General features: G+C 51.1%; 1 long non-coding RNA gene across 2 annotated transcripts; it reads left to right on the top strand.

Moving 5' to 3' along the window:
- Positions 1 to 4,418: 4,418 nt before the first annotated feature.
- LOC136003695 (uncharacterized) lies at positions 4,419 to 10,890 on the top strand. Of its 2 annotated transcripts, none has more exons than XR_010608172.1 (3): positions 4,419 to 5,258; positions 10,221 to 10,315; positions 10,783 to 10,890. It is a non-coding gene; the product is annotated as an uncharacterized LOC136003695 (long non-coding RNA). The 2 variants fall into 2 exon arrangements; XR_010608171.1 differs by lacking the exon at positions 4,419 to 5,258 and adding an exon at positions 9,091 to 9,745.
- The last annotated feature ends 14,791 nt before the right edge of the window (positions 10,891 to 25,681 follow it).

Here is a 25,681-nt window from a genome sequence, read left to right as displayed (position 1 = left end):
CCTGCGAGCTACTTGCTTAGTTCTTTGTTGAGATTGTTATCATACCTTGCCATTAGGAATGTCCCTGCTTAGAAGCAATTTCCGGAAGCAGATGCAAGGTGCCCACAGGCCCGAATTCTAATGCATTGTTTATCATGCCCCACCAGAAGGGCAGGTTCCCACCCTCAGAGGGGCCCCCTGTTGAGCGAGCATTCATGTTTCGGTGCTAAGTCACACTCCTGCTAAAAAGTCAAGTTATTTCAGCTAAGGCCTAATGGCTTGCTCTCAGTTTCCCCCCTTTTCTTTCAAACAGTGCAAATTCTTTTGCACAGTCCATAATATGCACACTTGTTGAGCTACCGTACGAACTTTCCACCACCTCCACAAATTAACAACTGTTAATAAAGCCGTAGTCAGTAGTAGCACAAGCACAGGGTGGACCAGTATCTTCAAAAGTTGAGTTGCTGTAGGAGATTGCCATTTTGTCCCTACCAAGAAAATTTCCTACTAGTGGTGCTCTCCGGTTCTCTTGGTGTCGGTGATGATTTCTTTAATTTCTTCTACATTATGCGTAACAGTCCATACTGCTTGGTGAGAAGTTTCATTGGCCTTCCGTATCATCTTCTCGAGGTCTGGGTGATAGAACACTTTCTTTAGCATTTCTATTTTCATTCCAATCTGTAGGGCAGATATATCATGGTGTAACACATAGGTATCGTGTAGTAGTTGATTAGTAGTTACAGGGATGGTATAGTTAAAATCGCATCCAATGATTTGGTAAGATTACACACACAAAAGTTAATAGCATTTGTTTCTTCAATACAGCTATCGTTACATTCTCACACACGGTTCTTACACAAGCACATCCTTGTCCAATATAATACACTTGGGATCTTGCATGAGTGACGGGTGATTTAGAAAATGCAAGTACTATCCTCAGTATCGAGACAAAGATCTTTGTTTTCAGTTCTAGGATTTTCACAGGTAAACCCTAAGTGTTCTCTTGAGGTACATGGTTCTGTACTTCCCGTTTGTCAATTTTGGGTCCTAGTGTTAAATCTTGCCCATACATTGTGGCCCATCATCCCGGTGTATCTTCCCTAGAGACAATACAGGAAATATGTCTAATATTTTGGCATGCTCAATTGTCAATACAAAAGCAGTGATTTGTCTTTGAAATGGGTTATACATGAAATTTACTAGTTTCCAGCATGCTTGAAATGTTTTCTTGAACTTTGTGGTAGCATGATTTCTGGCAATAATTGTTCGTACCTGTTGTGCAGAAGTCCTGTTTCTCCTTCCCTAATAATAGCCACTGCAACAGACTGTAACCAAAGTTGTGACTGAATACAGCTTAAGGCTAGGGGCACTTTTCCTCGCAAATTCCCTAGGAAGGTAGTAACACGATATAGGTCCTGGGAAGGTCCTGGGAGGTGTGTTCTGCTAACCCTGTTGTAAGATCACTTACCAGCCGCTGTGTTTCAGCAATGGTAAGGAGAGACGATCTGAGTGGAATTTCTAGATTTCCCAGCTCTGAGGTGACTGTACTTAATTTATTTCCTAAGACTTCTTGGTCAGTGGAGTTCAAGACCACGTCTAATCCCTTCTAGGTGTAGTACGGGGTGTTCTAGACTGAATCCAGGTTCCCCATCCTATAAGGCTTTGATTACTAAAGGATTTACATTCTGATTTTATGGTTGAGATATAAGCTTGTAGCTTTACCACCACTTTCTTTAAAGAGTATTTGGGGTCTAGCATGAATTTTTGTTCATTTGATTGCCTTACCACATAAGGTCCTGCAAATGAGAGGTTGTGATATTTGACTGAGCATTCTAAAGGGGAGAAGTGTGTAGGGGAGAAGGGAGTAGGTGTAGCATGTGTGGAGACTTCCACTCTCAGCCTGATTGTTATTCTGTCAAGTCCTTGTTTCCAGTTGAATGCTAGAGTACTTGGTTCGGTCACTGCAAGACCAAGTCGGCAAGTTTCCTTCTGAGAACAGTTAATTAAAATTTGATTTTGATCTCGTCTTATTTGGGATATTGTTATCTCAGGGGTATAGTTTTTAGGCCCCTTAAAGAAAAGTTTAGGATAGAATACACTTCCATATCTTTGGGCACAGATCAGAATCTGGGTGTTATTTTTACCAGATATTGTTGTGAGGTATTTCCCCCAGCGAGGTCTTACATGTATCTTACAGGTCTTATCTTGAGTACCGGCTCCAACCACGCGTTGTCAATAAATTCCCCCTTCCCTCTTTCCCCTGAAGGAAAGGTTCAAATTACATTTTTTAGAGGATTGATCTTCTGGTATTTTAATGTTAATTTGCCTACAGGCTCATCTCCACCTGTGGTTCTCTACTACATATCGTACACAAGATAAAGCACTGTCTTCCTGGATATTAAAAGAGTAGGAACACTGCACTCATGCAGGACATAGATAGGGTACAGTCTGGATTTAGGCTAGGTATCTGGTAAAGATTTGCCATAATGACTGGCCATGCAGTCGAATTTATTTCGAATTGGCATGCCAGAGTGACAGGTTGGGAACACTTCTTGATAAATATCGGCACGAGCTGTCATTTTTCCCGTTCTTTAGAAGTGGCTGTGTGACTGTTTACGATCAGGAGAATATTGGCTGTTTTCGTGACCTCACTCTTGTCATCTATGTAATCAGTCCAATGTTTCCGTTGTACGCAGTGGTCCAACCTAGTGAGTCGTCGTATTCTATATCAAAGCGCTTTTTACATACCCTGGAAGTCTCAGCAGTTCTCCCAGTTCCAAAGGTGAATACGGTCACCTTTATGTAAGATCTGATTGTTCCCCAGCCCTGCCACTGCTGCTGGCTCTGTGTGGCAACCGCCCTCCACTGAGCGCTCGAACACGTCAGGGAGAGCACTGAGTGAGTCAGTCAAATCACAGACGTTCGGGACGGTGTCCTCACTGCTGTCCAGCCCTGCCACTGCTGCTGGCTCCTTGGGGAGCTGCTGGACCTGGGCAGGCTCAGTGGAGACCGGCAGCCGCAGGACAGAGGGCAGCGCACAGGCACGCACAGAAGGCGGCATGGCCGGAGCAGTGAAGCTCACTCCGGGCACCTCCGATGCCATGGGCAGCTGGAGAGGGAGCCTCTCTGTTGGGAGAAGCAGAGAGGTGCTGGGGTGAGAGCTTGGCAGGCAGAGGCGGCTGGGGGTTACCTGGAGGGCAGGAGGAGCGGGAGCTGCTGCTGTACCTGCCATGGCAGTTGGTCAGTGTTGCTTGGGCAGGGGCCAGCTGCCCCCTCCCTCGGGTTCCGCCCCAGTTCCACCAGTCCTGGCTGCTTCAGCAGCCCCTCAGGCCTTTGGTTTGTCAGACACAGCAGCTGCCCCTCGCAATGCTTTCCTGCCCTGCTGGTGATCTCCTGTCTTAAACGATGGTTTCCCATCCCAGCTGTGGTTTTTGGGAAGGTGAATTTCATGTCCAAGAGGAAGGGATGGGGCCGGCACCTCTGGCTCTGCAATGCTTACGTGCATGCTTCCCAATCTTCCCCAGTGGTGGAAGTGGGCTTGTGGCATTTTTGGGTTGTTTTTTCCTCCCCCCTCTCAGGAGACTGATCCCCCTGGGATGGCATCTTTGCTGCCTCTCGTCACCTTGTCACTGCTGTTTGGGACCCTGTTTGGTGGGACCCACAAGGCATGTTATGAAGACTCGCTTCCCCCTAACTACTAGATCAGCCAGTCTTTAAAGTATTAATAGGTCTTTTAAGTATGTATGTATATATATTTGTATGTACACTGTCATCCGATGCGATAGTAGACTTTTACTGGAAACTTCATCCCAGCCCTGGAACTAGGACTTTTCTTGAGGGTATCTTAGAGCTGTCTGTGAAGGAGAAGGGGTATTGCAGCACAGCAGAAGTAGTGGCAGAATCCCATCCCCTCCAGCATGTCTTTGAAACCCTCGCAATATCCCGCACACCATTACTCAGTATCTCTTGCAGGACTGGCTCCAGGGACATCTGCATCAATAGGCAAGAGCAGGACTGCAGCAGAAGTAGCATGAGCGCCTGGCAGAGTTTGACTGGGACTAGTAATTGGTAGTGAGGGTGCTAGTGCTTGGTCCAAGTGTGTGGTACGTGACTGTTTGAAGGGTGTGAGACCCCTGTGTAAAACCACATTTGGGGTTCACCAGTGTGTCTGGGTGTCGTGGTTTAAACCCAACCACAAACCTCGTTCACTCACTCCCCCTCTTCTTGCCTTCCCCCTGCTCCTGGAGGGACGGAGAGGAGAATCGAAAAGAATGCAACTCCCACGGGCTGAGATAAGAACAGTTTAGTAACTAAGGTATAACACAAATCACTGCTGCTACCACCAATAATAATAATGATAAAGGAAATAACAAGAGGAAAGAATACAACACCTCAGTACCAGCTGACTGGTAACTCGCCCCACTCCCCCCAGCCGAGCACCGACTGATACCTCGTCCAACCCTGCAGTCCCAACCCTTCTGGGTAACTCCCGGTTACCTCCTGGGCATGACGTGCTGCGGTATGGAATACCTCTTTGGTCAGTTTGGGTCAGGTGTCCTGTCTCTGCTTCCTCCCAGCTTCCCCTCCTTCCTAGCAGAGCATGAGGCTCACAAAGTCTTTGGCCAGACCAAACATTCGAGCAGAAACCAAAAACATCGGCGTTATCAGCACTGTTCCCAGGCCAAAAGATCAAAACACAGCACTGTACTAGCTCCTAAGAAGGAGAAAAATGACTGCTGCTGCTCAACCCAGGACACTGGGATACTCCACTGTCAGGGCAGTAGGATCTCCGTGGAGGTTTCGTACAACCCTAAGATAATACTGCACAAGAATTGGGAAAAAACAAACCAAAAAAGGAAAAAACAAAAAACCCAAGCACCAAAATGTAAGACAATGAAGAATCAAAGCTTTTGTGCATCCTTTATAAAAATTCTGAACTCATTTTAAGTTGGTGGCTAAGAAGGAGAAAAAGAACCGTTAGAGCTGAACCCAGAACAACTGGGCAGCAATAATTGGCAAGCTTTCCAGGGACTTATTCCACCACGCTAAGATCCAGGTTCTTCTCTGAAACACATCCAGAAATACATTTATTAGAAAAAAAAACAACAAAGCCCAACCGCCCCACTTCAGGCCGGATGTAAGCTGGCTTTAAGAATCTCACTAAGTGCGTCCCTGACACCAGAAGCACCTGAAGCTGCAGTGCTTTTACAGCAAGAGAGACAACACTTGTAAAGAGAGATGCAAGGCTTCCACCTACGAGTACCCACAGCCCAAACCAGGTACAGTCGGAGCAGACAAGAAGGGGATTCTTTTGCTCTGCCTTTAATTTGCTTTATCCAGCTCTAACTGTGTCTTCCCTCTGACTCAAGAGTTTTTCCTTTTTTTCGGGTTCGGTTTTTTTTTTGGAGATATCTATGTCACCTTATGGCAAGATGCGACTTAGAAAAGTAATGCAGGCATGCCAGGGAATCCACAAGGCTAAATGAATGCTTACTTTGTTTATGAACACTGGTTTGAGTTTAGACACGTGCTGGTAAACAAAGAGAAGCAGAACTGTTGTCAGGATCTAAAATCCCAGGGAGGTGCTGATCTCTTCTCCCTGGGATCTAGGGACAGGACAGCTGGGAGTCAGGGGAGGCTCACAATTCATAGAAGGAAGCATTTCTTCACAGGGAGGGTGTTCAGGGGGTGGCACAGGCTTCCTGGAGAGGTGGTTGGTGCCCCAAGGCTATCAGTGTTGAAGAGGCGTTTATTTGGACAATGCTTTGACTTTTGGTCAGCCCTGAATTAGTCAGGCAGTTGGACTAGTTGGTGGTTGTAGGTCCTTTCCCAATGAGCTATTCTGTGCTATGCTGTTCTGTGCTGTGCTACGCTCTGCTGTACTGTGCTATGTGGTGCTATGCCATGCTATGCCATCCCATGCGATGCTATGCTGTGCTATTCCATGCCATGCCATGCCATCCGATGCTGTGGTATGCTGTGCTATTCTGTGCTGTATTGTGCTGTGCTACAGCACATATTGTTGTCCTCAACATGAAAAGTACATGAAGCTGTTGGAGCAAGTCCAGAGGAGGGCCACGAGGATGATCAGGGGCTGGAGCACCTCCTGTACGAAGACAGGCTGAGGAAGTTGGGGCTGTTGAGCCTGGAGAAGAGAAACTGCATAGTTGTAAGCCCTGTACTTGAGTTCCTCCTTAGGGATGGCAACTTCAGTCATGGCAAGAAGTGCAGAACAAGGTTCTTGTTCTGGAGGTGCAGTAAAATCAGTGAGGGCCCCAGCTGAGGAGTGTGCCTGGCGATGTCTCCCCATCTTTCACAGCATGGAGTTATCCATGGAATTTGCCAGGAAAGTTCTGAGTAATTTTTCTTCAGTCTAAAATGATGTGATGTGAAAATTATCAAAATGCATCTTAACTCTGTATCCTGACTGTGCTGCTGTGCTCTGTTCCCATTGCTTCAGGTACAGAAAGGCAACTGCCTTTGCTTCAGAACTGCGACTGAAAGTGGAGAAAGCAGTTAACAAACGAGCACTGCATTTCAGTTTGGAGTTGAAATCTACTTATCTGAATCTGAAGTAGCTGTGGCTTGCTAGGTTTTCATTAGAGCTGCATCCCTGGTTTCTCTCCCAGTGGATTTTAGCTTTCTATTGCAACTGTAATCCAAAGAGCACTGGATCAGCTTGGCAGCTGTCCTATTTGCCACCAGCTCTTTGTGATCAATATTGCCCTAAAAAGTGTTTTTCTTGTCTCGGAGCAGGATTTCTAGTGTGATTTTCAAGCAGTTGGTTAGGTTGGGCACTAAGCTGTGTGAGTGCATCTTTCTGAGGTGTTACTTCATGGGATTTCTGACCATCTCTGTGAGCAGTTTTCACTGAGAAGTGACCTTAGAGAGCTCTGTATTTATCCGCCGCTGTACAAAATAGCTGTGTGAAAAGGCTCTCCTCTTGTTTGCCTGCTTTCAGCTTGCCCACTGCCTTGAGTGTCTTGTTTCTGGGCAGACCTGGCTCCTGACCTGCCAGCTCCTGACTGCTCAGAGGTTTTTGGGTGTCAGTGCCATCCTGCCTCCTCCCTGGCTCCCCATGCTGGCTGCCATGGGCTATGCTGGAGGAAAACCACTGCTATCAGTGAGCTGTCTGGAATGAGGAAGAACACACGAGGGAAGAGAGGTTTAAATGGCAAAGCTGATTCTGGTCGTCTTGTTTGTGGAGCAAGGGAGTACAAATACATTGCTGGAAGTGGCCCATTTCAGCTCTCCAGTGTGTTGGCAATGATGCTGAGAGCATCCTTTCTCAACGTGACACAAAGAGCTGCCGCTGGTCCCAGTGTCTGCATCAGCAGGCAGCTCTGAAGCGGCCCTGCAGCAGTGTGGGGGCTGCCTCTGGCTCCTCGTGCCTAAAGGATGAGAAAAGTCCAGGCAAGCAGCTACCCTTCTTAGTCTCAATGATATTCAGTACTGAAAGACCATCTCCTTCACGGGGTTTTTCCACAAAACACACCTGAAATAAAAGCATTTACTTGGTATGAGGAACACAGTTCTTTTTGATAATGGATGACCATATCCCTTTCATTATTTTATAGACAGAGAAGCTGTATAATGATTAGTATTTTTTTCCGGTGTATCTGCTGTTATGGTTCTTACATCTGATAGTAAATATCATGCCTAACGGAAGAGTCTTTGAAACAGATGGTCCACTTGTCTTGCACAGGCACGCTCTACTTGGATCTACTTGTTGAACATGCATCCCCAGCTCTCCCAGTCGTTACTCTTAATCCAACATAAAGTCCAGGAGTTCTTCCTCTCCAGAACTGGGCAGTCTCTCGTTTCCAGGTTGTCCCAGTGCTCTGTGGACAGGCTCCTGGCTGTGTGTTGTCTGTGCAGGGGTCCAGCAGGCTCCGTGCTTCATCACGGAGTCGTGTCCTGCACTGAGGTGACTTTTAGTTCCTGTTGTAGCTCAAGCACAGGCCCTCGCTAATGGCTGCAGCCGCTGTGAGTGCTGGGTTTCGTACATACGTTTTTTTGCAGGGGATTGTCTCTTCTGTGAAACACTTGTGTGGGATTTCTATAGTTCTATAAGGGATAGGGCTCCCTTACATCCATTACATCTATAAACCCATGTTGGGTTAGGGATAGCGATAGGTGTTAGAATCAGGATTATAGTTAGGGTTAGGGTTTGGGGTTACTGTTAAGGTTAGGGGTTATGGTTAGTGTTAGGGTTATTGTTAGGGGTTAGTGTTAGGGTTGAGATCGGGTGGCGGAGTCATGCTTGTGGTTCTGGCTAACCCTATGTGGCCAGAGTTAGGCTTAGGCTTAGTGTTAGGGGTTAGGGTTAGCGTTAGAGTTAGGATTACAGTTAGGGGTTGGGGTTACAGTCAGGGATTAGGATTACGGTTAGGGATTAGGGTTAGGTTTAGGGTTACGCTTAGGGTTAGTGTTAGGGGTTAGGGTTAGGTGTTAGGGTTAGGGTTGGTGTTAGAGTTACAGTTAGTATTAGGGTAGAGGTTAGGGTTAGGTGTTATGGTTAGGGTTGAGCTCAGGTGGCAGAATCACGTTCGTGGGCGTGGCTAATCCAAAATGGGCAGAGATAGGGGTAGGGTTAGGGTTACGGTTAGGGTTAAGGTGAGTGGGAGGGTTAGTGTGAGGGTTAATATTAGGTTTAGCATGTGGGTTTTGGTTTGGGGTAGGGTGAGGCTTACGGTTAGCATTAGGATGAGGGTTTGGGTTAGGTTTCGGGTTCATGTTAGGGTTACCGTGCGTTTTGCTGTTAGGGTTAGGGTGAGGGTTAGGTTTATTATTAGGGTTAGGTTTAGGGTTAGGATTAGGGCTAGGGGATAGAGTTAGGGTTAGTATTAGGGTTTAAGGTCAGAGCTATGGCTATGGTTAGGGCTAGATTATGGTTGAGGGTGAGGGGTTGGGGTTAGGGGGTTAGGGTTAAGGTTTGGGCTAGGGGTTAGGCTTAGGGCTCCTTTACATATATTAGGGTTAGTGTTAGGGATTATGGTTCAGAGTCTCAGCCAGTCTCATCCCCAAAGTCTGAATCTGAGAGTCTTAGCAATGGTCTTAGGAACAGTCTCAGCACAAGAGTCTCATCTGCAGTGCATCAGTCAGTCTCATCTCGGAGTATGAGTCCTGGAGTCTTAACCACAGTCTGAGCCACAGAGTCTAAGCTTCAGTCTATTCCCCTAATTCTGTATCCCAGAGTCTTAGCCACAAAATTTCAGCTGCAGGCTCATCCCCAAAGTCTGAATTTTATAGTTTTAGCCACAGTCTCAGTTACAGCCTCAGCCCCAAAGTCTGAATCCCAGAGTCTTAGCTAAAGAGTCTCAGCCACAGTCTGAATTCCAGTCTTCTCCACAGTCTCTGCCCCAGAGTCTGAATTGCATAGCTTTAGCCATGGAGTGTCAGCAACAGTCTCAGCCACAGAGCCTGAGTCCGACAGTATCAGCTCCAAAATCTGCGGCCCAGAGTCTCAGTCCCAATCTCACCCACAGTTTCAGCCACAGTTTCAACCACAGTCTTAGCCACAGAGTCTGAGTCCTAGATTCTCAGCCCCAGTCTCAGCCCTTGAGTTTCAGTCCCCGAGCCTCAGCCCCAAAGTCTGAATCTCCAAGTCTCACCCATCTGAACCAGAGAAAACGCAACAGAAAATCAAAGCCAAGGAGCACCCCCAGAGGAAACGGCGAGAAGTTGCAGAACAGGCAGGGCACTCACCAAACAGCCAGGGATCAGCTTCGGTACAACCAGGGAGCAGCCACAGAACCAGAGCCAGGTAATACAAAGACCCAGCTGTGGCTTATCAGGGTGCTTTTAGCCCAGGTGGTGGTTTGCCACTCGCCTGCCCCAGCCCATTGAGGGAGGAGCTGTGGATGGGGCTTGTGGTATATGAGGCACAGCCTTTGCTCAGGGAGCTCATTTGGGGTTCAGCTCTCATCAGGGTGTGTTCTCTGGTGTTAGCTCAGGTTTTCTGGCCTTAGAGCTTTGTGGTCTGTTTCAGGGGTTTTTTTTGGGGGTGGGTTTGAAATGGACTTGTTTCAGTGAAGGTCTTCAGCTCATGTTAAGGCTTACTAGTGTGTGCATTAGTAAGTGTCTTTGTGTAGAGTGGTTTTTTTAGGTGTCATATTTGTAAGCAGTGGTGGTGAGGCAAGAAGAAACCCGCAGCTGTTCTCAGGGGGAGGAGTTGTGGCAAAGGTAATCTTTGCTTGATGTCCTGGTTAACAGTGTATCATTCCCGTTCCTTTTTACAGATGAAGAAAAGGTATATGGCTAGAGAAGGAATGTACCGGTGAGCCAAAAAGGGGTTTGTCTCAAGTGTGGCTTTGGACCTCTGCCCTTGTGAAAGGTGAGTTAAAAAAGCGTGCATGGAGAGGGGCAGGAAGGAGTCGTAAGGTCGGTGGGGAAGAGAGGCTGTTAAAGAGGCAGTGTCTTTGGGCAGGTAAAGGGAGCAGGTTATTATTCAGTTTGAGCTTTTATGGCTTTATAAAGCTAAAGCACAGCTGGGGGTCGTGCCTCAGAGTCTCAAGTTCAGTAATCTCTCGGGGCATAGCTCCAGGTTGTTTTTACAGCTCTGTTCTTTCAATGTATGTCTGCCCAGAGCTGACTGTGTCCAGCCCTCTTGCCAGTTAAAGTGAGAGGCCATTAACCGGCTGAAGCAGCAGCTCAATGCAAAATAGTTTTTAGTATCGGAAGGCATTTTTTTATTTGAAATGTCAAAGGGTGACGTAACTCAGCGGCGGGAGGGCTTAGCACGGAGAAGGCCGACATTTCGAGCACTGTATCGGCACACATTCGTTTCTATTTATTTTTCAGGTTTCACATCCGAATCGGGAGAGGCGAAGCCGCACAGTTAGAGGGGATGTACGAAGCTAAGAGGGTTTTATACTGGGCTGGCAACTGACACCATAGCCCAGTACGATGGCGGGGTTCAAGGTCTTTCTCACAGTTGCTGTGCAGTCGCCTTTGGAGTCTGATGAGTACTCGCAGGGAGTCGGGGAGGTAAAGAGAATGACTGCAGGGTCAGTCACTTCTCCCCAGGGTGACAGTCACTCGTCTCTACTCTCTCAGGTCTTGCAGGGGAAGGGAGCCCCAGAGCACCACTTGGAAACTTTTTTGGGACTGTGACATGGGAGTCCGAGCCATGAGGCTGGCTCGAGACCCACACCACTACGGAACCTGAATAGATGGACTCCTTTTTGGAGCCGGAGGGCAGGAGATGAGGTCAGGATGGCAGGCAAGAGTTTGAAAGGTAGCACGGGGGAGAGGTGTGTATATGTTTTTGTTTAGGAAATGTTGTGACCATGGCATGTAGTTGTGGGAGGTGGCAGGGAGTTGGAGGGCGATGCGTTGGGTGTAAGCTTAGTGCTTTACTTGTGTGTGGGGAGTGTGTTGTAGACTGAAAGAGTTCTCCTTTTTGGTTTTTTAGAGAAAAAAAAAAAACAGCCAGGGGAGGGGTTTATCCTCCCCCAGCTGGGTTTTTTTTCTCGGGTCCTGGCCGGTCTGAGAGGCGATGTTCATCGCCTATGTTTGGGCGCAGGCCGGTGCAGGGACGGGATTTTCTCAGGCAGGGCATTTTCGGTGTTCTCGGGAACATAGTTCCTGAGGAGTTCGGAAGACAGGTTGGGGCTGTTGTCACTCATTAGGGAAGAAATTCTGAGTGTTGGTGTGGCAGTCTAAACTAAATGCAAGGTCGATGTTAGTGGGATTGGTTGTAGAATGATAGTGTGGGTTTTAGAGTGTTGCTATTAGTATTAGAAAGCTGGTGTCGGTATGAGAGCTTTGGTGTCGGTATTAGAATGCGGTTTTAGTCTCAGAAGGCCGGTCTTAGTCTTAGAATGGAGAATTTAGTCTCAAAAGGTGAACTTAGTCTTAGAGTACCAGTATTAGTCTCAGAATGGTGAACATAGTCTTTGAGTGCTGGTTTATTCTCAGCACAGTGAACTTAGTCTCTGAATGGTGAAGTTAGTTTCCTAATGCTGGTCTTAGTCTCTGAAAGGGGAATTTAGTCTCAGAGTCCTGGTCATAGTGTCAGAGTGGAGAACTTTCTGTCAGAAAGATGGTCTTAGTTTCTAAATAGAAAAATTACTTTATGAATGATGGTCTTTGTGAATGGAGAACTTAATGTTTCAATGGAGAAGTTAGTTTTTGAGTGGAGAACTTGGCCTCTGACTGGAGAACTTATGGCTCCAGTGCAGATCTCGGGGCAGCAGGGCCGGGCCTCCTTACGGCTGCAGTGCACACCTTGCTTACGGCTGCCGTGCCGGGCCTCCTTCGGGCTGCAGTGCCCAAGTTAACTTAGGGCTGTAGGGCCGGGCCCCCTTAGAGCTGTAGGGTGGGGCTTCCTTAGGGCTGCAGTGCTCACCTTGCTTAAGGCGGCAGTGCCCATCATTTTAGGGCTGCAGTCCCCAGCTGTCTTACGGCTGCCGTGCCGGGCCTCCTTAGGGCTACAGTGCCCACCTTGCTTAGGGCTGCTGTGCCGGGCCTCCTTCGGGCTGCAGTGCCCAAGTTAACTTAGGGCTGTAGGGCCGGGCCCCCTTAGAGATGTAGGGTAGGGCTTCCTTAGGGCTCCAGTGCCCACCTTGTGTAGGGCTGCAGTGCCTAATTTACTTACGGCTGTAGTGAACATCTTAATTAGAAATACAGTGCCAGGCTTACATAGTCCTACAGTGCCGGTCCTCCTCAGGTCTGTAGTGCCCGGCCTCCTCAGAGCTGCACTGCCCACCGTAGTTAGGGCTGCAGTGCCCACATTAGTTAGGGCTGCAGTACTTGGCCTCCTCAGGGCTCCAGTGACAGGCCTCCTCAGGGCTGCAGTGCCCTCCTTAGTTAGGGCTGCAGTGCCCTCCTTAGTTAGGGCTGCAGTGACCACCATAATTTAGGGCTGCAGTGCCCACCTTACTTAGGGCTGCAGTGCCCACCTTACTTAGGGCTGCAGTGCTGAGAGCTCTTCTGCAGCCAAATGCAAATCGTACTTTACAGTCAGACAGCGTGGTGTGGGGTGGAAGGGACCTTAAATCCCCATAGGGATTCAGAGCATCCCAAAGGCAGAGCATCCCATAGGTGTTCAGAGCATCCCCCAAGCAGGGCATCCCACAGGGATTCACAGCATCCCACAAGCAGAGCATCCCATAGGGATTCAGGGCATTCCACAGGCAGAGTATCCCATAGGGATTCAGAGCATCCCATCGAGATCCAGAGCATCCCATAGGGGTTCAGAGCATCCCATCGAGATCGAGAGCATCCCAGAGGGATTCACAGCATCCCACAGTCAGAGCATCGCATAAGGAATCAGAGCATCCCACAAGGATTCAGAGCATCCCACAAGCAGAGCATGCCAGAGGGATTCAGAGCATCCCACAGGGCTCCAGAGCATCCCACAAAGCAGAGCACCCCGCAGAGATTCACAGCATCCCACAACCACAGCATAATACAGAGCTCCAGAGCATCCCATAGGGATTCAGAGCACCCCAAGAGCACTAGAACCCCCCCATCTCCCCATGGAAGCCCCCATCGACACCCCTGACCCACCCCCCTCCCCATGGAGCTCCCCCCATGGAACCTGCCTCTCTATGACATCAGCCCCAGCTCCAAGGGACCTGCATCCAGCACCCGTATCCCCGGGGCAGTTGCGCTTTGGGTGCAGTGGTGCTTGCAGCTCCTTGCTTGCAGCTCCTTGGTGTCACTCTTAGCGGTGGTGGCAGCGATGGCTTTGCTCCGTGTCATCATCCTGCTGGCCTCGGCCTGGCTGGTGCAAGGCTCCTGGGACAGCTGTGGGTGAGTGGCTCCAGGCTCCAGGGTTCCTGGTATTCCATAGGGAGATGCTGCTGCTCCCAGCCACGGTCACACCAATGGGGAGGTGGGATTTGAGGAGCCCCACTTGCTTGCCATCACCCCATGCGCTGGCACAGCACAGCTATGGGGCACCCCATAGGGTCCTTTGTCCTGCAGCACCCTAGGAGGCAGGATGATGCTCATCTCTGGGACACTGCGTAGGGTCCCTTTTCCCTGCAGCACCCAATGGGGCGGGACAATGCTCGCCCTTCATCCCTAAGCATCAAGTGTTGGGCTTCTGCTTCAAGAGGGACCTGCGGTACCCATCCCATGGCTGATTCTTACGGGATGTCGCGCATCGTCGGAGGCATGGATGCGCACCAGGGCACCTGGCCACGGATGCTCAGCATCCAGTTCCCCACAGCCACCGCATTCTCGCACATCTGCGGGGGGTCCCTCATCCCGTATGAAGACAGGCTGAGGAAGTTGGGGCTTTTCAGCCTGGAGAAGAGATGGCTGCGTGGAGACCTAAGAGCAGCCTTCCAGTACCTGAAGGGGGCCTACAGGGATGCTGGGGAGGGACTCTTTGTCAGGGACTGTAGTGACAGGACAAGGGGTAATGGGTTAAAACTTAAACAGGGCAAGTTTAAATTGGATACAAGGAGGAAATTCTTTCCTGTTAGGGTGGGGAGACGCTGGAATCGGTTGCCCAGGGAGGTTGTGAGTGCTCCATCCCTGGCAGTGTTCAAGGCCAGGTTGGATGAAGCCTTGTGTGGGATGGTTTAGTGAGAGGTGTCCCTGTCCATGGCAGGGGGGTTGGAACTAGATGATGTTAAGGTCCTTTCCAACCCTAACTATTCTATGATTCTGTGATTCTATGATCACCCCTCAATGGGTCCTCACAGCCGCTCACTGCTTCGTCGGGCAAAAGTAAGGGGGAGAAGGGATTGCAGCCATAGGGAATAGGCCAGTAGCAGCTTCCATCCCGTCCCCTTCCCCATCCTGGATGCACTGGGAAGTGCGCTCAGGAGAAGGCTGCTTCCAGCTTGACAGCCCTTGAGCCTAAGGCACGCTGCTTTCCTTTGGGAAGCAGCCGGAATGTGGCTCCTTCCCATCCCTCTTCTCCATAGAATGGATTAGAAGAGATTAAAATGGAATGGTATGGAATGCAATGCAATGGTTATGGATCATGGAGTGCGGTGGGTTGGGAAGGAGCTTGAGGTCATCCACTTCCAACCCCTTGCCATGGGCAGGGATGCCTTCCATAGAGCAGCTTGCTCCAAGCTGGCCTGCAGCACTGCCAGGGATGGAGCATCCAAACCTTCTCCATCCATGCCATCCCAGTGCCCCAGCACCCTCTTAGGGAATCCCTTCCTTATCTCCAGCCTGCAATTCCCTCTCGGAACCCATCAGCCCTTGTCCTATGGCTCCAATCCCTGCTCTTCCACTCCCTCCCAGCTTCACCACGGATTGCTTTATGATGGTCAGAATCATGGATGTGGCTTGGGCCAATGCCGACACCCACAAGTGTTGGATACGGCAGGTCGTGGTCCAGGAATATTATACGGCTTAGGATCGCGGTTAGGGTTAGGTTTAGAATTAATGTTAGCTTTAGGGTTAGGGTCAGGGTCAGGGTTAGGTACAGGGTTAGGTTTAGGGTTAGGTGTTAGGTTTAGGGATAGGGTTAGGTTTAGGGTTACGTGTTAGGGTTAGGGATAGGGTTAGGTTTTAGGGTTAGGGTTAGGGTTAAACTTCACCAGAGTTAAGCCTGGGGGCGGAGTTAACCCCAGGGTTAGGGTTAGGATTAGGATTACGGTCAGGATTAAGTTAGGGTTATGGTTTGGCTGGGTTAGGATTAGGGTTAGTGTTAGGTCTTAGGGTTAGGGTCAGGGTTACGGTTAGGGGTTAGGGATGGGGTTAGGGTTACGGTTAGGATTAGGGTTAAGGTTAGGGTTACCTCTAACCAGAGTTAAACCTAGGGGTGGAGCTAACCCCAGGGTGAGTGTTAGGTTTAGGATTAGCATTAACCCTAATCAGAATTAACCCTAGTTGTGGGTTTAATCCCAGGCTTAGGGTTAGGGTTAGGATTAGGGTCAGGCTTAGCGTTAGACTTAAGTTTAGGGTTAGGTTAACCCTAACCGGAGTTAACTAGGGTTAGGGTTAGGGTTCGGGTTAAGGTTAGGGTTACCTCTAACCGGAGTTAACCCTAGGGGTTAACTGCTCAAGATTCCTCCCCAAAAACCCCAAGTGCTGGAGCTCACCCACGTCTGCCCCGGGAGCAGGGTCAGGCCCCACAGCTCTGCTCCTGCCAGCACTGCCGAGCCCTGCACTCCCTTGATGGTGCCATCAGAGCGCCCCACGCACCGCAGCACGGGCTGGGCCATTGCTCTGGCTCCGGCAGAGGCACAAGTGCCTTTGGAAGCTGCCAGCGAACAACAAGAGCTGAGAAGCGGCTGCAGAAGGGCTCTGCTGTGGGGCTGAAAGCCAAGGGTGGTGCAGGGCAAAGGAGAGACTGCAGAGCCTCAGCCTTTGGGCTTCCTTCAGAGGAGGTGGCGGTGCTGCCCTTGATCCTGGCTGTTCTCCAGGCCTGACCTGCCCTCAGCGGTCTCCAGTGGCCGCTGGCGAGGCCAGCAGCAGAGACAGGATGTTCTGCACAAATGTCTGCACCTGCTCCTGGGCCTGAGCAGTGCTGAGAGCTCTTCTGCAGCCAAATGCAAATCGTACTTTACAGTCAGACAGCGTGGTGTGGGGTGGAAGGGACCTTAAATCCCCATAGGGATTCAGAGCATCCCAAAGGCAGAGCATCCCATAGGGATTCAGAGCATTCCACAGGCAGAGTATCCCATAGGGATTCAGAGCATCCCATCGAGATCCAGAGCATCCCATAGGGGTTCAGAGCATCCCATCGAGATCCAGAGCATCCCAGAGGGATTCACAGCATCCCACAAGCAGAGCATCCCACAGGGATTCACAGCATCCCACAGTCAGAGCATCGCATAAGGAATCAGAGCATCCCACAAGGATTCAGAGCATCCCACAAGCAGAGCATGCCAGAGGGATTCAGAGCATCCCACAGGGCTCCAGAGCATCCCACAAAGCAGAGCACCCCGCAGAGATTCACAGCATCACACAACCACAGCATAATACAGAGCTCCAGAGCATCCCATAGGGATTCAGAGCACCCCAAGCGCACCAGAACCCCCCCATCTCCCCATGGAAGCCCCCATCGACACCCCTGACCCACCCCCCTCCCCATGGAGCTCCCCCCATGGAACCTGCCTCTCTATGACATCAGCCCCAGCTCCAAGGGACCTGCATCCAGCACCCGTATCCCCGGGGCTGTTGCGCTTTGGGTGCAGTGGTGCTTGCAGCTCCTTGCTTGCAGCTCCTTGGTGTCACTCTTAGCGGTGGTGGCAGCGATGGCTTTGCTCCGTGTCATCATCCTGCTGGCCTCGGCCTGGCTGGTGCAAGGCTCCTGGGACAGCTGTGGGTGAGTGGCTCCAGGCTCCAAGGTTCCTGGTATTCCATAGGGAGATGCTGCTGCTCCCAGCCACGGTCACACCAATGGGGAGGTGGGATTTGAGGAGCCCCACTTGCTTGCCATCACCCCATGCGCTGGCACAGCACAGCTATGGGGCACCCCATAGGGTCCTTTGTCCTGCAGCACCCTAGGAGGCAGGATGATGCTCATCTCTGGGACACTGCGTAGGGTCCCTTTTCCCTGCAGCACCCAATGGGGCGGGACAATGCTCGCCCTTCATCCCTAAGCATCAAGTGTTGGGCTTCTGCTTTAAGAGGGACCTGCGGTACCCGTCCCATGGCTGATTCTTACGGGATGTCGCGCATCGTCGGAGGCATGGATGCGCACCAGGGCGCCTGGCCACGGATGCTCAGCATCCAGTTCCCCACAGCCACCGCATTCTCGCACATCTGCGGGGGGTCCCTCATCCCGTATGAAGACAGGCTGAGGAAGTTGGGGCTTTTCAGCCTGGAGAAGAGATGGCTGCGTGGAGACCTAAGAGCAGCCTTCCAGTACCTGAAGGGGGCCTACAGGGATGCTGGGGAGGGACTCTTTGTCAGGGCCTGTAGTGACAGGACAAGGGGTAATGGGTTAAAACTTAAACAGGGCAAGTTTAAATTGGATACAAGGAGGAAATTCTTTCCTGTTAGGGTGGGGAGACGCTGGAATCGGTTGCCCAGGGAGGTTGTGAGTGCTCCATCCCTGGCAGTGCTCAAGGCCAGGTTGGATGAAGCCTTGTGTGGGATGGTTTAGTGAGAGGTGTCCCTGTCCATGGCAGGGGGGTTGGAACTAGATGATGTTAAGGTCCTTTCCAACCCTAACTATTCTATGATTCTGTGATTCTATGATCACCCCTCAATGGGTCCTCACAGCCGCTCACTGCTTCGTCGGGCAAAAGTAAGGGGGAGAAGGGATTGCAGCCATAGGGAATAGGCCAGTAGCAGCTCCCATCCCGTCCCCTTCCCCATCCTGGATGCACTGGGAAGAGCGCTCAGGAGAAGGCTGCTTCCAGCTTGACAGCCCTTGAGCCTAAGGCACGCTGCTTTCCTTTGGGAAGCAGCCGCAATGTGGCTCCTTCCCATCCCTCTTCTCCATAGAATGGATTAGAAGAGATTAAAATGGAATGGTATGGAATGGAATGCAATGCAATGGTTATGGATCATGGAGTGGGGTGGGTTGGGAAGGAGCTTGAGGTCATCCACTTCCAACCCCTTGCCATGGGCAGGGATGCCTTCCATAGAGCAGCTTGCTCCAAGCTGGCCTGCAGCACTGCCAGGGATGGAGCATCCAAACCTTCTCCATCCATGCCATCCCAGTGCCCCAGCACCCTCTTAGGGAATCCCTTCCTTATCTCCAGCCTGCAATTCCCTCTCGGAACCCATCAGCCCTTGTCCTATGGCTCCAATCCCTGCTCTTCCACTCCCTCCCAGCTTCACCACGGATTGCTTCCTGATGGTCAGAATCATGGACGTGGCTTGGGCCAATGCCGAGACCCACAAGTGTTGGATACGGCAGGTCGTGGTCCAGGAATATTATACGGCTTAGGATCGCGGTTAGGGTTAGGTTTAGAATTAATGTTAGCTTTAGGGTTAGGGTCAGGGTCAGGGTTAGGTACAGGGTTAGGTTTAGGGTTAGGTGTTAGGTTTAGGGATAGGGTTAGGTTTAGGGTTACGTGTTAGGGTTAGGGATAGGGTTAGGTTTTAGGGTTAGGGTTAGGGTTAAACTTCACCAGAGTTAAGCCTGGGGGCGGAGTTAACCCCAGGTTTAGGGTTAGGATTAGGATTACGGTCAGGATTAAGTTAGGGTTATGGTTTGGCTGGGTTAGGATTAGGGTTAGTGTTAGATTTTAGGGTTAGGGTCAGGGTTACGGTTAGGGGTTAGGGATGGGGTTAGGGTTACGGTTAGGATTAGGGTTAAGGTTTGGGTTACCTCTAACCAGAGTTAAACCTAGGGGTGGAGTTAACCCCAGGGTTAGGGTTAGGTTTAGGTTTAGCATTAACCCTAATCAGAATTAAACCTAGTTGCGGGTTTAATCCCAGGCTTAGGGTTAGGGTTAGGATTAGGGTCAGACTTAGCGTTAGACTTAAGTTTAGGGTTAGGTTAACCCTAACCGGAGTTAACTAGGGTTAGGGTTAGGGTTCGGGTTAAGGTTAGGGTTACCTCTAACCGGAGTTAACCCTAGGGGTTAACTGCTCAAGATTCCTCCCCAAAAACCCCAAGTGCTGGAGCTCACCCACGTCTGCCCCGGGAGCAGGGTCAGGCCCCACAGCTCTGCTCCTGCCAGCGCTGCCGAGCCCTGCACTCCCTTGATGGTGCCATCAGAGCGCCCCACGCACCGCAGCACGGGCTGGGCCATTGCTCTGGCTCCGGCAGAGGCACAAGTGCCTTTGGAAGCTGCCAGCGAACAACAAGAGCTGAGAAGCGGCTGCAGAAGGGCTCTGCTGTGGGGCTGAAAGCCAAGGGTGGTGCAGGGCAAAGGAGAGACTGCAGAGCCTCAGCCTTTGGGCTTCCTTCAGAGGAGGTGGCGGTGGAATAGAATACCTAGCAAAGCCATAGTTCTGGATTTCCGAAGGGCCAACTTTGGCCTCTTCAGTCAACTGCTAAGGGAAGTCTCATGGGAAAGTGTACTAGGCGGTAAAGGGGCTCAAGATAGTTGGTTAGCATTCAAGGACCGCTTCTTCCAAGCTCAGGATCGGAGCGTCCCAATGAGTAGGAAGTCAAGTAAGGGATCTAGAAGACCGGCGTGGATAAACAAGGAGCTGCTGGGCAAACTCAAGTGGAAAAGGAGAATCTATTAATTATGGAAGGAGGGGCTGGCCGCTTGGGAGGAATATAGGACAGTTGTTAGAGGATGTAGGGAGTCAATTAGGATAGCTAAGGCCTCCTTGGAACTCAATCTTGCTAGTCGGGTTAAAGACAATAGAAAGGGCTTCTTCAAATACATAGCAAATAAAACTAAAACAAGAGGCAATATAGGCCCACTGCTGAACGAAGTGGGTACCCTGGAGACAGAGGATATAAAGAAGGCAGAGGTGCTGAATGCCTTCTTTGCCTCTGTCTTTACTCCTGCAGACTCTCCCCGAGGGCCCCGGATTTCTATAGCCCCAGAAGGAGTCAGGACAAAGGAGGAGTTTGCTTTGGTAGATGAGGATTGGGTTAGGGATCAGCTATGCAAACTGGACATCTGTAAATCGATGGGTCCGGATGGAATGCACCCACGGGTGCTGAGGGAGCTGGCGGAGGTCATTGCTAGGCCACTTTCCATCATCTTTGGTAAGTCGTGGGAAATGGGCGAGGTGCCTGAGGATTGGCGGATGGCAAAGGTCACACCAATCTATAAGAAAGGCAAGAAGGAGGACCCGGGTAATTATAGACCGGTCAGCCTTACCTCCATCCCTGGAAAGATGATGGAACAACTTATTCTTGACTCCATCACTAGGCATATCAAGGATGAGGGGGTCATTAAGAACAGCCAACATGGTTTTATGAGGGGGAAGTCATGTATGACCAACCTTATAGCCTTCTATGAGGAAGTGACTAGGTGGAGGGATGATGGTAGAGCGGTAGATGTGGTTTTTCTTGATTTCAGTAAGGCATTTGATACTGTCTCCCACAGCATCCTCATAGATAAGCTGAGGAAGTGTGGGCTTGACGATCAAGTAGTGAGGTGGATCGAGAACTGGTTGAAAGGAAGAAGGCAGAGAGTTGTGGTCAATGGCGCAGAATCTAGCTGGAGGTCTGTGACTAGTGGAGTTCCTCAGGGGTCGGTGCTGGGACCGGTGCTGTTTAATATTTTCATCAATGACCTGGATGAGGGAACTGAGTGCACCCTCAGCAAGTTTGCTGATGACACAAAACTGGGAGGAGTGGCTGACACACCAGAGGACTGTGCTGCCATTCAGCGAGACCTGGACAGGCTAGAGAGTTGGGCGGGGAGAAACTTGATGAAATTTAACAAGGGCAAGTGTAGAGTCTTGCATCTGGGGAAGAACAACCCCATGTACCAGTACAGGTTGGGGGTTGACCTGCTGGAAAGTAGTGAAGGGGAAAGGGACCTGGGGGTCCTGGTGGATAGGAGGATGACCATGAGCCAGCAATGTGCTCTTGTGGCCAAGAAGGCAAATGGCATCTTAGGGTGCATTAGAAAGGGAGTGGTTAGTAGGTCAAGAGAGGTTCTCCTCCCCCTCTACTCAGCCTTGGTGAGGCCGCATCTGGAATATTGCGTCCAGTTCTGGGCCCCTCTGTTCAAGAAGGACAGGGAATTGCTTGAAGGAGTCCAGCGCAGAGCCACAAAGATGATTAAGGGAGTGGAACATCTCCCTTATGAGGAGAGGCTGAGGGAGCTGGGTCTCTTTAGCTTGGAGAAGAGGAGACTGAGGGGTGACCTCATCAATGTTTACAAATATGTAAAGCGTAGGTGTCAGGATGATGGAGCTAGGCTTTTTTCAGTGATATCCAGTGATAGGACAAGGGGCAATGGGTGTAAACTGGAACATAGGAAGTTCCACGTTAACATCAGGAAGAACTTCTTTACTGTAAGAGTGACAGAGCACTGGAACAGGTTGCCCAGGGGGGTTGTGGAGTCTCCTACACTGGAGATATTCAAGGCCCGCCTGGACAAGTTCCTGTGTGATGTACTGTAGGTTACCCTGCTCTTGCGGGGGGGTTGGACTAGATGATCTTTTTAGGTCCCTTCCAACCCTTGGGATTCTGTGATTCTGTGATTCTGTGCTGCCCTTGATCCTGGCTGTTCTCCAGCCCTGACCTGCCCTCAGCGGTCTCCAGTGGCCTCTGGCCAGGCCAGCAGCAGAGACAGGATGTTCTGCACAAATGTCTGCACCTGCTCCTGGGCCTGAGCAGTGCTGAGAGCTCTTCTGCAGCCAAATGCAAATCGTACTTTACAGTCAGACAGCGTGGTGTGGGGTGGAAGGGACCTTAAATCCCCATAGGGATTCAGAGCATCCCAAAGGCAGAGCATCCCATAGGTGTTCAGAGCATCCCACAAGCAGGGCATCCCACAGGGATTCACAGCATCCCACAAGCAGAGCATCCCATAGGGATTCAGAGCATCCCATCGAGATCCAGAGCATCCCATAGGGGTTCAGAGCATCCCATCGAGATCCAGAGCATCCCAGAGGGATTCACAGCATCCCACAAGCAGAGCATCCCACAGGGATTCACAGCATCCCACAGTCAGAGCATCGCATAAGGAATCAGAGCATCCCACAAGGATTCAGAGCATCCCACAAGCAGAGCATGCCAGAGGGATTCAGAGCATCCCACAGGGCTCCAGAGCATCCCACAAAGCAGAGCACCCCGCAGAGATTCACAGCATCACACAACCACAGCATAATACAGAGCTCCAGAGCATCCCATAGGGATTCAGAGCACCCCAAGCGCACCAGAACCCCCCCATCTCCCCATGGAAGCCCCCAGCGACACCCCTGACCCACCCCCCTCCCCATGGAGCTCCCCCCATGGAACCTGCCTCTCTATGACATCAGCCCCAGCTCCAAGGGACCTGCATCCAGCACCCGTATCCCCGGGGCAGTTGCGCTTTGGGTGCAGTGGTGCTTGCAGCTCCTTGCTTGCAGCTCCTTGGTGTCACTCTTAGCGGTGGTGGCAGCGATGGCTTTGCTCCGTGTCATCATCCTGCTGGCCTCGGCCTGGCTGGTGCAAGGCTCCTGGGACAGCTGTGGGTGAGTGGCTCCAGGCTCCAAGGTTCCTGGTATTCCATAGGGAGATGCTGCTGCTCCCAGCCACGGTCACACCAATGGGGAGGTGGGATTTGAGGAGCCCCACTTGCTTGCCATCACCCCATGCGCTGGCACAGCACAGCTATGGGGCACCCCATAGGGTCCTTTGTCCTGCAGCACCCTAGGAGGCAGGATGATGCTCATCTCTGGGACACTGCGTAGGGTCCCTTTTCCCTGCAGCACCCAATGGGGCGGGACAATGCTCGCCCTTCATCCCTAAGCATCAAGTGTTGGGCTTCTGCTTCAAGAGGGACCTGCGGTACCCATCCCATGGCTGATTCTTACGGGATGTCGCGCATCGTCGGAGGCATGGATGCGCACCAGGGCACCTGGCCACGGATGCTCAGCATCCAGTTCCCCACAGCCACCGCATTCTCGCACATCTGCGGGGGGTCCCTCATCCCGTATGAAGACAGGCTGAGGAAGTTGGGGCTTTTCAGCCTGGAGAAGAGATGGCTGCGTGGAGACCTAAGAGCAGCCTTCCAGTACCTGAAGGGGGCCTACAGGGATGCTGGGGAGGGACTCTTTGTCAGGGCCTGTAGTGACAGGACAAGGGGTAATGGGTTAAAACTTAAACAGGGCAAGTTTAAATTGGATACAAGGAGGAAATTCTTTCCTGTTAGGGTGGGGAGACGCTGGAATCGGTTGCCCAGGGAGGTTGTGAGTGCTCCATCCCTGGCAGTGCTCAAGGCCAGGTTGGATGAAGCCTTGTGTGGGATGGTTTAGTGAGAGGTGTCCCTGTCCATGGCAGGGGGGTTGGAACTAGATGATCTTAAGGTCCTTTCCAACCCTAACTATTCTATGATTCTGTGATTCTATGATAACCCCTCAATGGGTCCTCACAGCCGCTCACTGCTTCGTCGGGCAAAAGTAAGGGGGAGAAGGGATTGCAGCCATAGGGAATAGGCCAGGAGCAGCTCCCATCCCGTCCCCTTCCCCATCCTGGATGCACTGGGAAGAGCGCTCAGGAGAAGGCTGCTTCCAGCTTGACAGCCCTTGAGCCTAAGGCACGCTGCTTTCCTTTGGGAAGCAGCCGGAATGTGGCTCCTTCCCATCCCTCTTCTCCATAGAATGGATTAGAAGAGATTAAAATGGAATGGTATGGAATGGAATGCAATGCAATGGTTATGGATCATGGAGTGGGGTGGGTTGGGAAGGAGCTTGAGGTCATCCACTTCCAACCCCTTGCCATGGGCAGGGATGCCTTCCATAGAGCAGCTTGCTCCAAGCTGGCCTGCTGCACTGCCAGGGATGGAGCATCCAAACCTTCTCCATCCATGCCATCCCAGTGCCCCAGCACCCTCTTAGGGAATCCCTTCCTTATCTCCAGCCTGCAATTCCTTCTCGGAACCCATCAGCCCTTGTCCTATGGCTCCAATCCCTGCTCTTCCACTCCCTCCCAGCTTCACCACGGATTGCTTCCTGATGGTCAGAATCATGGACGTGGCTTGGGCCAATGCCGAGACCCACAAGTGTTGGATACGGCAGGTCGTGGTCCAGGAATATTATACGGCTTAGGATCGCGGTTAGGGTTAGGTTTAGAATTAATGTTAGCTTTAGGGTTAGGGTCAGGGTCAGGGTTAGGTACAGGGTTAGGTTTAGGGTTAGGTGTTAGGTTTAGGGATAGGGTTAGGTTTAGGGTTACGTGTTAGGGTTAGGGATAGGGTTAGGTTTTAGGGTTAGGGTTAGGGTTAAACTTCACCAGAGTTAAGCCTGGGGGCGGAGTTAACCCCAGGGTTAGGGTTAGGATTAGGATTACGGTCAGGATTAAGTTAGGGTTATGGTTTGGCTGGGTTAGGATTAGGGTTAGTGTTAGGTCTTAGGGTTAGGGTCAGGGTTACGGTTAGGGGTTAGGGATGGGGTTAGGGTTACGGTTAGGATTAGGGTTAAGGTTAGGGTTACCTCTAACCAGAGTTAAACCTAGGGGTGGAGTTAACCCCAGGGTGAGGGTTAGGTTTAGGTTTAGCATTAACCCTAATCGGAATTAACCCTAGTTGCGGGTTTAATCCCAGGCTTAGGGTTAGGGTTAGGGTCAGGCTTAGCGTTAGACTTAAGTTTAGGGTTAGGTTAACCCTAACCGGAGTTAACTAGGGTTAGGGTTAGGGTTCGGGTTAAGGTTAGGGTTACCTCTAACCGGAGTTAACCCTAGGGGTTAACTGCTTTAGATTCCTCCCCAAAAACCCCAAGTGCTGGAGCTCACCCACGTCTGTCCCAGGAGCAGGGTCAGGCCCCACAGCTCTGCTCCTGCCAGCACTGCCGAGCCCTGCACTCCCTTGATGGTGCCATCAGAGCGCCCCACGCACCGCAGCACGGGCTGGGCCATTGCTCTGGCTCCGGCAGAGGCACAAGTGCCTTTGGAAGCTGCCAGCGAACAACAAGAGCTGAGAAGCGGCTGCAGAAGGGCTCTGCTGTGGGGCTGAAAGCCAAGGGTGGTGCAGGGCAAAGGAGAGACTGCAGAGCCTCAGCCTTTGGGCTTCCTTCAGAGGAGGTGGCGGTGCTGCCCTTGATCCTGGCTGTTCTCCAGGCCTGACCTGCCCTCAGCGGTCTCCAGTGGCCGCTGGCCAGGCCAGCAGCAGAGACAGGATGTTCTGCACAAATGTCTGCACCTGCTCCTGGGCCTGAGCAGTGCTGAGAGCTCTTCTGCAGCCAAATGCAAATCGTACTTTAC

Source organism: Lathamus discolor, chromosome 23 (genome assembly GCF_037157495.1).
Source record: "Lathamus discolor isolate bLatDis1 chromosome 23, bLatDis1.hap1, whole genome shotgun sequence".
Taxonomy (NCBI): domain Eukaryota; kingdom Metazoa; phylum Chordata; class Aves; order Psittaciformes; family Psittacidae; genus Lathamus; species Lathamus discolor.
This window is presented reverse-complemented; position numbering and strand designations above follow the sequence as displayed.